The sequence below is a fragment of the Lytechinus variegatus genome, chromosome 13 (genome assembly GCF_018143015.1).
Source record: "Lytechinus variegatus isolate NC3 chromosome 13, Lvar_3.0, whole genome shotgun sequence".
Lineage (NCBI taxonomy): Eukaryota > Metazoa > Echinodermata > Echinoidea > Temnopleuroida > Toxopneustidae > Lytechinus > Lytechinus variegatus.
In genome coordinates, this window is record NC_054752.1 from 13,783,948 (window position 1) to 13,794,430 (window position 10,483).

General features: G+C 36.1%; 1 long non-coding RNA gene across 4 annotated transcripts; it reads left to right on the forward strand.

Annotated features, from left to right (window-relative positions):
* The first annotated feature begins 521 nt into the window (after positions 1-521).
* LOC121426198 lies at positions 522-8,538 on the forward strand. 4 transcript variants are annotated; one of them, XR_005971571.1, is made up of 4 exons: positions 522-822; positions 3,410-3,726; positions 4,285-4,422; positions 5,216-5,659. It is a non-coding gene; the product is annotated as an uncharacterized LOC121426198 (long non-coding RNA). The 4 variants fall into 4 exon arrangements; XR_005971569.1 differs by having other exon boundaries at positions 3,624-3,726; XR_005971572.1 differs by having other exon boundaries at positions 3,627-3,726.
* The last annotated feature ends 1,945 nt before the right edge of the window (positions 8,539-10,483 follow it).

Consider the following 10,483-nt stretch of genomic DNA (forward strand, 5'->3'; position numbering starts at 1 on the left):
TTAAAAAAAAACATTGAATGCATGTATATACATCATAGTTAGATAATATTTTAAACAAACGTGCATAATAGATGTTGACGTTGCAGGCCGTCCATAGTTGTGATTGATCAGATCAATCGCAACTCTCTGTAAGACGGGGCCCTATTGTTCCAGCTCGCCAATTTTCGACAATGACCTCTCAGCTGACTTGCATTTTCATCGGTTAAAAAAGGCCTTACAAACAAATTCGCCTATGAAAATACTAATTGTTGAAGCTGAACCCTTATCTAATAACCTGCATACAACTTCACCTCAATATTAATTTATTTGCCCGCAAATCTAACTGAAGCGTTGTGTCATTTTACGCTGAGCTTGTATGCGTGTAAACATAATTATGATTCTATTTGACTTTGACCTATATTGCATTTCTTTCCCGAAACACTTAATTCATTGGGAAAAAAAATCAAAGTCACACAATTTCACACACGTGTTTTCTTGGGCATGAAGAGTAATATGACACTGCTCTTAGAAGCGTCTACACGCTAAAAACTAAAATGTTAAATTTTAACATTTACTAAGTGTTGGATTCAGTAAGTGTTATTTTACACTTTTAAGTGTTAGAAAATGTGACCAGTCGTGGGTCCGGACGTCTTGAAACGATCGAATAACACTTTCGTAAATGGTATTTCAACATTACCATGAATGGTAAATCATAGTGCATTCTGATTGGACCGTAGTTTGATAAAAAGTGCGATGCGCGGTCGAAATCCTAGCTCGGCTCGAGGACGATGTTATCGTGTGCCGCATGACTTTTTCAATCGCCTTTAATCATCGATTTTAATGGTAAGTATCCCCTCTTACTTGAAACAGTTTTATATTTTCATCAAAGTCTTGTTTATTATTACGTGTTTGATCCGAAAGTCTAGGGAGGGGGGTTTAGATACGTACCGGACATGCATGTTGTCTGGGCCTTACTTAACCCAGGGAGCTCCCGCCCGCGCAGCGGGCGGGAGCTCCCTGGGTTAGGCCTTACTTAGTGTGCGGTACATGATGTGCATGTACTGTCAGTAGCACTAGCAGGTCTGTTGAACGTTTGTCATGCATATTATGATGGACGCCATTTCTGGACACTTGAGAAATACGCAATTTCATAGCACAATTTATAACAAAACAACAATTATGATTGGCGAAAATTTGATGAATAGATCGAGAAAATGCCTGTGTGAGAAGTCGGGTGCTATCTTGGTTAAATTAAGAGTTTATTAATGTGAATTTGAACGTCGTGCGTTGGACTTTGGAGTCTTTGGACAGAGTTGGACCAACTTTCGGGACCAACTTGGATTTTTGATCACGCGTGGATTGTTCATGTCTTTCACTGTTCGCGGGCCGGAGCTCCCTGGGTTAGCTGCACCTAAAAGTACTTACAGTACTCTAAGACTAATGTATGATGGGGGACACACCTAAAGCTGCACACTTTGTTTCCAGAGGCTTCACCCTTTCAATTAATCAAGTGAATTCAAGTGAAGATAAATAAATGCCAGATGTGGTATTTCAAAATGAGTTTGTACAGATATCCAATATAATGAGCACCAAAGTGTCTGTGTATAAATAAAATTAAAAACATGTGCCAAAGGATTCTGGAAGAAATTGTGTAATTGCTGAGAAATTATCAAATTAGCATGGGATTTTGGTCAAGCGTCGGGCCGATATTCAAAGCAATAAGAATACATTGTCCCACGTGCATTAATCTACATATTAAATCCCTGAAAAAAAATTATGACGGACAAATATCAGTAACAATTCAAGTCACCATCGACACCCATGTCAAATTTGGTTGTCGTAGTGAAAGGGGTCCTACATGTAGAACTGCGCACACGTATTAAATTAATGTAATTCTAAATCTTGATTATGAAGCTGACTGAATTAAGTGATTTTCACCTCGAGTTTTAAATAATGATAAATATCACCAAAAATAAAGGAAAATGACTCATTCTTTCTGGCAAACAAATGGCAATCTGGTTGCTATTCACAGCAGAAATTTTGCCCTCTGAATTCTTCGTATTGTGCATATTTTTGCAAGGTGCAAGGACCTGCACAGCTTTACTTTAGTTTAGGACCCCTAATATATGCAAAGTGAATGGGGGATCCTGGGGCTATGTAATGGGAAATATCCTTAATCTATGTTTATTTATTACTTATTGGTTTTATGCCAATTCGTCCAATTACCAACTCGTCTACTATCATTTGGTCTAGTGTCAGTTCGTCCACTATATCCACACGGTCTAATTGCCATTCGACAACTTACCATTTCATCTGGGCTAATTGGTCCATTATACCAGTTGGTCTAACTCTAATTGGACTCTTGTTAATCAGACAAAATGAATGAAAGGAAAATGGGTACCAACTGGTCATAGACAACCTGGTGATTAAACAAAGTGATTATTAGACCAAATGGATGTTAGACGAAATGTTGAACGAAATGGCATTAGACTAAATGAAGGTACTAGATCATGCGATGGGTGGACGATTTGGCAGTAGATGAATTGGTAATTTAACGAAAAATATGCATAAAAAGGCTTGCAACAGCATGAAAATTGATTTATCTAGATCTAGGTGATAAAGGTGCTTTTAAAGGAACTGGTATGATATCAAATGAGATATTGTATAATCCCAAAATGAAGAAGTTACACAGAATTCTCTCATTCATTTAGATCATTAATTATATAAATTTATGCAAAATTCTTCATAAATACTGTAAATGCTACTTCTCTATTTTGCAGCTGATTTTGATCTTGTATGTTTTATTTGAAATGGCTTGTTTGGGCCTACCAAACTTCTAGTTCTACACAGAATTCTCAAATTCATTAGATATGCAAATTTCTTGAAATTTATTAAAGATTGACAAAGATGCTAATTCAGATTTTTATCCTGTTCTATCTAAATTCTAATAGGGCTTGGTGGGGGGGGGGGGCATCCAAACTTCTACACAGATTCAAACACATATGCAAATTTATGAAAAATTATTCAAAGTTCATAAACAATGCTGCTTCTACATTGATTGGATATGCAAATTTAATCAAATTTATTGAATATTCACAAAAAATCTACTTCTACGTTATGCTGTTTTATCTAAATTCTAATAGAGCTTATTTTAATGGGGGCATCCAAACAGATTTCTCAAATTCAGTACAAGTAGATGTACAAATCTACGACACATTCAAAGTGCACGAAAAATGCTACTTCTACATTCCTTAGCAGATTTTTATTCTGTTTTATCGAATAGGGCTGGGGGGGGGAGCTTCCAAACTTCTACACAGAATTATCAAATTCACTAGATATGCAAATTTATTTAAGATTCACAAAAATGCTACTTCTACATTTCTTTTTTTTTATTCTGTTTGTTTTATCTAAATTCTAATACATGTACTAGGGCTTGGTGTGGCCATCCAAATGCTGAAGTACCAGCTTAACAAGGTGAGCCTTTGATCATGTTCTTGCATAGGGAGCTACATATGAGACATGAATTTGAAATGTTTTTGTGTCATATGATATTTTATGGTGTTTGTAAACTCTTTTCTCGCTTACATGTACATCATGCCATGCTTTGTTTGATGGCCCTGGACTGATTTTGTCTTGTAAACAAGGAGGATGCCCAACGAGGGAACGTCAGTGGTGGGTAAGAAGTGGCTTCCACTAGCAGCTCCCATGAGATCAATTCTGACAGCATAACTAAATGGATCTTCAAAGGTATGTGCCCTACCATCAAAGTGTTGCCAAAACTGACAAGTGTCTACTTTTCTTGAAATTATGATTGGATCATGTGGGGGATTTGTCACTAGTTAATAAACCCTTGTACTGGAGTTAAAGCATAAGACCTAGTCCAATGGAGAGAAGGCGATTCACAGAACACACACAAACACATAAAGGGTGAGAGCTTGGAACAACCTCCCCTATCCTCTAAAAGACCACAATAAATAAAGCTAGGCCATGTTATGAATTTTAAAAGAGTAGACTAATGCTGTTTTTTGCATTCACTACGTTGTACATCTTGTGGTCTTCAGGATGCAATTTACCTTTAAAGATGTGCTTAGGCGCAATTTTTGACAAAATCGTTCAAGTGAAGTTTTTGATAAAATTTCTATACGTTCAAAATTGCGACACAAGCTGAAATTTGTTTATCAGGTTCAAAATATAAGCATTTTGCTATGCAAAACTGGGTAAATCCTGGTTTTACATTTCTAGGTTTGCTTTACTTTGTCTTAATATTTCTATGTTTGCTGTATTTTGTCTTGTATTTCTTTCCAGTGCTTCAATGTGAAGGATATTATCCAAAGGCATCCCCGTGGGAAAGAAATAGTATAACACAAACTCGACGATAACGACAGAAACCAGATGCCTTCTGACAACTATTGTGTTTGCGGAAATGGTCAAGATTTTCACCTAGTAAGTAGCTCCAATTTGCACATTTAAAACAAATTTCCCTACCCCTTTCTCATTATTATGATAATGCACTATCAAAATATTATTCCATTGCAATGTGACATGTTATGACATCTACATGTATGTTACTGTGCAAAAAGTTCGTCTCAAAGCAGTGAAAAGTTCAGAATGTACATATTAGGCGGTTTCAAACCGCCTCGATCACAAGAATCCCCGTTAAATTACGAGAACTTTTTTAGGCTGAAAAATACCCGTTAATTATTCCTGCATTCACACCGCCCTGAAACATACCCTTCGGGATAAGTTCCTGAAGTTACGAGCATGGTCTGATAAGCAGGCAAGGCGCGAGATTCAAAATCACTAGCCCAGCAGTCACCCACAGCTCCGCGCCCAACGACGACCAACGACACGCTGGGCTAAAAGTTCCCGTAATTTGCTTTCACATCGCCAAAATACCTGCGACCTTGGAAAAATCCCCGCGAAAGTTCTCGTAAATTCGCCAAGTACCTACTATTTAGCGGGTATTTTCTTTCGGGGAGATTACGCGTAGTTTGCTTTCACATTACCAAAATACCTGGTATTTTCTGATCGGGGTAAATTTCCCGATCAGAGAATACCTGGAACTGGCGAACTTCGAGGCGGTCTGAAACCACCTATATTTTGTTTGATGTTTAGATTCCTTAAAATAATGAAAAGGTATGCCTACAAAGTATTGAATAGCTCATTGAAACTCTTCAATCTGTTAGCATTTAGTTGTTCATTTCTTTTTCTTTATATCCCCCTATCATTTTGCAAGGCGAGATAGCACTGTTCTCATTCATCATGGCAATATACATGGTTCCAGCTCAAACAGCAAGAAGGAAGAGTTCACTGGCAGACTCCATGGGATACTTTTTGGTGACTAGACCAGTAAGTTTACATTGAATTGATAAATCAAAAAGGTTTTATAAACAATATTGAAATCTAATGGAAAATTTACATTTAAGCACCTTTTTAGCTCACCTGAGCTGAAGGCTCGAGTGAGCTATTGCGATTCTTGTCTGTCGTCATTATGTTTCTTTTACATTTTCATCTTCTCTACAACTGGTTGGTCATGTGGCCGGGGGGGGGGGGGCAGGGATTGGGCTCCCAAGGGAAAAAAATATCCTCCAGCCCCAGAAGCATTACAGTCAAGATATGTTTTGTGTAGATACATTATAGATAAAGAATATGTGACAATACCTAGGTAAACCACCTTGGGGAATGGCCCATAAAGATGGATGAAATTGGGAGGGGGGGGCGGGGGTAAATTACATTTTCATCTTCTTCAGAACCAGTAAGCAGATTGTACCCCAAAGTAGTGAGAATCATTCTTATGGTATGGGACCCAGTCTTTTGAAAGGACCATGTACCCCCAAGGGAAAAAGGGAGAGAAATAATTCTGTTTTATTATGACAGTTGAGCCATATTTTATTGTTGAAGAATATATTAAGCTGTTCATTGCAACTATGTAGGATGGCCCCCTTAGGTTCCTACAAAAGGGGGGGGGGTTACATTTCTATATTCTTCAGAAACAATGGGCAGATTTAAACTAAACTTTCTAGGAATCGTCATTAACAGGAGAAGTATCCAAAGTTACTTGTATGTTGGGGGAAGGGGGGGGGTTCCTAGCAATTATTGGAGTCCCCCAGTGACGTACGCCACATTCTTGAAAATGAATGCTGTAGAGGGGATTAAAAAGAATATGTTTACATGTACCTGTCTCCCTAAAGACAACATCAATCAATAAATTTCATAAATAAAAACAAAATTGATAACAGATTTGGTGCCATCATAAGCCTGAAAATTTGAATAGGGTCTTCCAAATATAATAGCAAAGTGATGGGGAAATAATGTTTATTTTCCCCCTATTTTTGTGTGCCAGTGATAGGTGAAGATGCTTTGTTCGGAAATGAATTGTAAAGTAGAGGTATGCAGCAGTTTCGGATGAAGGGGCGGGGTCTTTTTCTTTTCCTCCTGCAAAAATTGAAATGTGTGTAATACAGAAATGCATCTCGATTTCTGATTTTGGCATTTTCTAAGAGCTCTTGCCTTTCACATTTGACTAATTGCTTTTTGTCTCCATTTATATTACCTGTATTATCCCCCTTTAGATCAGTACAATTGTGGAATCCCACCTGGCTGAAGAGATGAATGACAAGAAGCGGAGACAACCATACCTTTTGGGCATAGGAGATCACAACAACTCATCTCAGTTTTTCATTGTTGTGGATGATCTAGCTATCCCCTGCGAAGGTGACATCACAGAGGCTGTTGACAAACTGTTTAAGGTCCAATTCTTGTTCAACATCCACTATGCAGATGAAGTCTATGGATTTTTTCTGGGGATTTTTTGCATTCATACAGAACTTTGTTTACGGCATAAGTGGACAAGAAGCAGTTCCAGCCCATGCCAGAGAAATGATGGCAAGCATCACTGCCTTGGAAGTGACTGCAAACAAATGACTGACTTCAGTATTGCCTGTCCTCAAACGAGCATAATTAACTCAAAAGGGTGTGGAGGTCACATGGTAGGATCAAAGATCATTTGTATTCATGAAGTGCTGGCTGATATTTTTTTTTCTGTTCCCACTTGGAACATTCTTCCCTGCTTAAGTTGATAGAGGATGTTCACTTTTTAAATGTACACAATTCCATAATCAATGGAAGATCACTGTTGAATAAATTTGGGTTTATTCATCCTCAAATATTCCAGGATATTCTCATATTTTTTAAAAGAAAAAAATCTTGGTCAGTAATGTATATGTTAAATAAATTTACCTTGAACACATCTCTTACAGTGCATATATATAAAAAAATTAACCCTTTTGAAAATAATTTTCACAATCACATTTCAAAATATGGAGATGATTTTTTTTAATGGCTTTTGGTACTCTATAGTCTCTTCTATCAAATGCTGCTTGAGCGAGCGGTGACCATTTTTGTCCAGAGTGTCAAAAAGTGCTTTGTGCCAAAATTGAAAGAAAAGGAAAAATTAATTCAGCAGTCTGATTAGGATTCATACTCAAATCACTTGCTCTTTTGCATACATTTATGATCATTTCAGAAATGGATAACTTTCCTAACCTTGGAAGAATGGGGGGGGGGGGTGTTTAATTGAAATGATAACTTCATTTTAGGGGGAGGGTGTCCCACTTCTGACAAAGCCCGATCCGGGAATAGGTGTTCACGACTGCATTGTGCAATTATCCTGGTGTTTCGGTATTCAGAAGGGTGGTGAAGTTTGATTTCTAATAGGTATCTTAGATTTGGAGGTAATCTGTGATAGCAGTGATAAATGTTCTTGCTATCGTTGGGGGGGGGGTCCCACTTCAATTTTCCATATTTCTGATCCCACAGTTCATAGCCAGGGAATAGATCACAACTGCATTGTGCGACCCTAGGTCTCTCTTGAAGTATGATTTCATTCATGATAGTACCCACCAATAAATAGACAATGTCAAGCTGATAATATAAATCAAATTAATTGAACTTACTACTTTTTTTTTCTTGGTATGTACATACCTTCTTTAACAACCAAGCAGTAATCAGGGATATTTCATAAACATGAAGATGTTATAGTGTTTTAGCAAACAGTGTCCTAGACACCATGGAGTAAGGATCTTTATTTCACTCATATTTTCATTACAAAATATTCACTATTGCAGTAATCAAGGGCAGGTAATGATAGATTAGATGATGTACATGCCCAAGTAATTGTGTCTTCATCTTTTAGTGTACATATTTGAATAAAGATATAGCAAAAAGCAGTCATCATACATTCTTCCGTCTATTCACTAAAATGGGTGGAAAGGCTAAAGCTGTAACAACAAGTTGTGAAATACTTTGGGTTTTTTTGGGTTGTTAAATACTTTCTTTTTTAGCTTATTGACCCTATACATGTATAGCATGGCTATTTTTGAATTGTTTAGGCAGGGATTGGCTGCTAATGGTCTCAAAAGATGCATAGACTTAAAAGCCATGAAACATAGCGAGAGCTTGTTGAGGTTAAGGGCTACAGCCCCCCTCCCGGCCGGAGAGGGTTGAGTGGCAAAATGACATACCAGACGGGAGATAAATACACTCAATCGGTAGCATGGGTAAGAAGTTAACAGTGTTAGAGTTTTGGAGAAAGTATCTGAATGTTAATCATATTTATAAGGATATTTTCAACTGTTAGATTAATGTGCAATTTTGAAATGTAATGTGTTCAATTAACAGTGTTGAATGCATTTAATGTGATGGCAGTTACTAAATTTGTTATCTGTTAGATTAATGTGCAATTTTGAAATTAATGTGTTCAATTAACAGTGTTGAATGCATTTAATGTGATGGCAGATACTAAATTTGTTATCTGTTAAATCACTCTGCAAGTTAATTATCTTCAATTAACAGTGTTTGAATGCATTTATATGATGGCAGTTAAGAAAGTTTTTTCAGGTGAAATGTATTGATCCTTACTTGAGTAGTATTTGTGTTGACATGTAATGGAGCATGTTCCCAGCTTTTCTGGTAATTGTTTGGACCTGAATGGTTTGAAGGCAATATATTGTATTATGGCAATCCATTGTATTATGGTATAAAGATCTTTGGCTCAATGTAAGAAAACTCTTTCAGGGCATCAGCTCATCAAGGAAATCCCAGTGGCAAAATGACAGATAGACCAGGGCCCCGTTGCATAAAAATATGGTATCTCTCAAAACTATCGTAACTACCATCAATTATTTTTTAATTTGATTGGCTATGGTTGCTATGGTAGTTAAGATAGTTTGCAGAGATACCATATTTTTATGTAACAGGGTTCAGAAAGGAAACAAATATACTTTACACTCAATCAGTGGTATTGGTCAAAGGTTAACATGAATGTTAGTGGAATTTGTATAGTTTTCATGGTTTTGGTAAAGAAAACTTTAAAAATAGAACTTGGTCTACATTTGATAGGCTACTATATCCAAAGTATTTCGGAACAATTTTCATTTATACTTTGAACCGAAGTTAGATAACAATGCATACACTATATAGATTTGTTCAGAGGCCCTCTAAACAAGATGCAGAAACGGTATATAATAATTATTTGTAAAGACTGAAACACAAGTTAACAGTGATTTATTACAAAAACTGAGTTTGAATACATTTGGAATCAGACGTAAATAACTCCAATTGTTTTTATAAACTTGCAAATGGTATATTCAGTTTTAGAAATAATCCTCATCTATTTATAATACAATTTTCCTTTCACAGTTTTTATGTTTATATTGTGTGTAATTATGTTTATGTCATACATTTTTATATTGTTATCCAGGAAGCAAACCTGTATGGGTTAAAAAAAAACCTTTTTAGCTTTTCCAGAGACATGTATATATTTTACTTGTCTGAATTAATTCAATTAGTTTCAATTCAAACAATTCAAGAATAATTCAAATCAATTGTTTTATAATATTGTACATAATATGCTGTATTATTTGGACATCTATTACAGATTCAATTGTTAAATTGTTCCTCATTTGACTATGTATGTGAATTGCTTACAAATTAAAATATAATTCAGTGATAATACAGTCTAGTTGATCTATGCAAGTTAATTGTTTCTGTGTTATCAAACTGATTTTGCAATAAAGAAAATGAATTACAATTGCCTTGGTGCATTTAGGTTACTTCATTATTTCTCAATCATTCCAGTTGTGCATGTTTCAAGTTTAATTATTCCATTATAGCCAAAGGTTTCTTCATTTTAGTCAGATGTATTGTCAAGTTTGCATTTTGAAAGTGTTTGATTTTTGCCTTTTGTACGATTTCCCATCCCAAGTATAAAAAGTCTCCTATCAACCCTCGCAAAAGGCAAATCACAATTTAAATATGTAATTTCATCAAATTGCACATGTTAATACACCATTCTGAAAATTTCAGAAATGGAGGTCACCATGTGATAAATGCACACCAAAGAAACCCTTGGCAAGGTAAATGACACTTGTGGGAATGTTATTTTAACATATTAAAAATCATTTTTCAACATTTTCCAAATGTTATATTCAAGACTTTAAAGTGT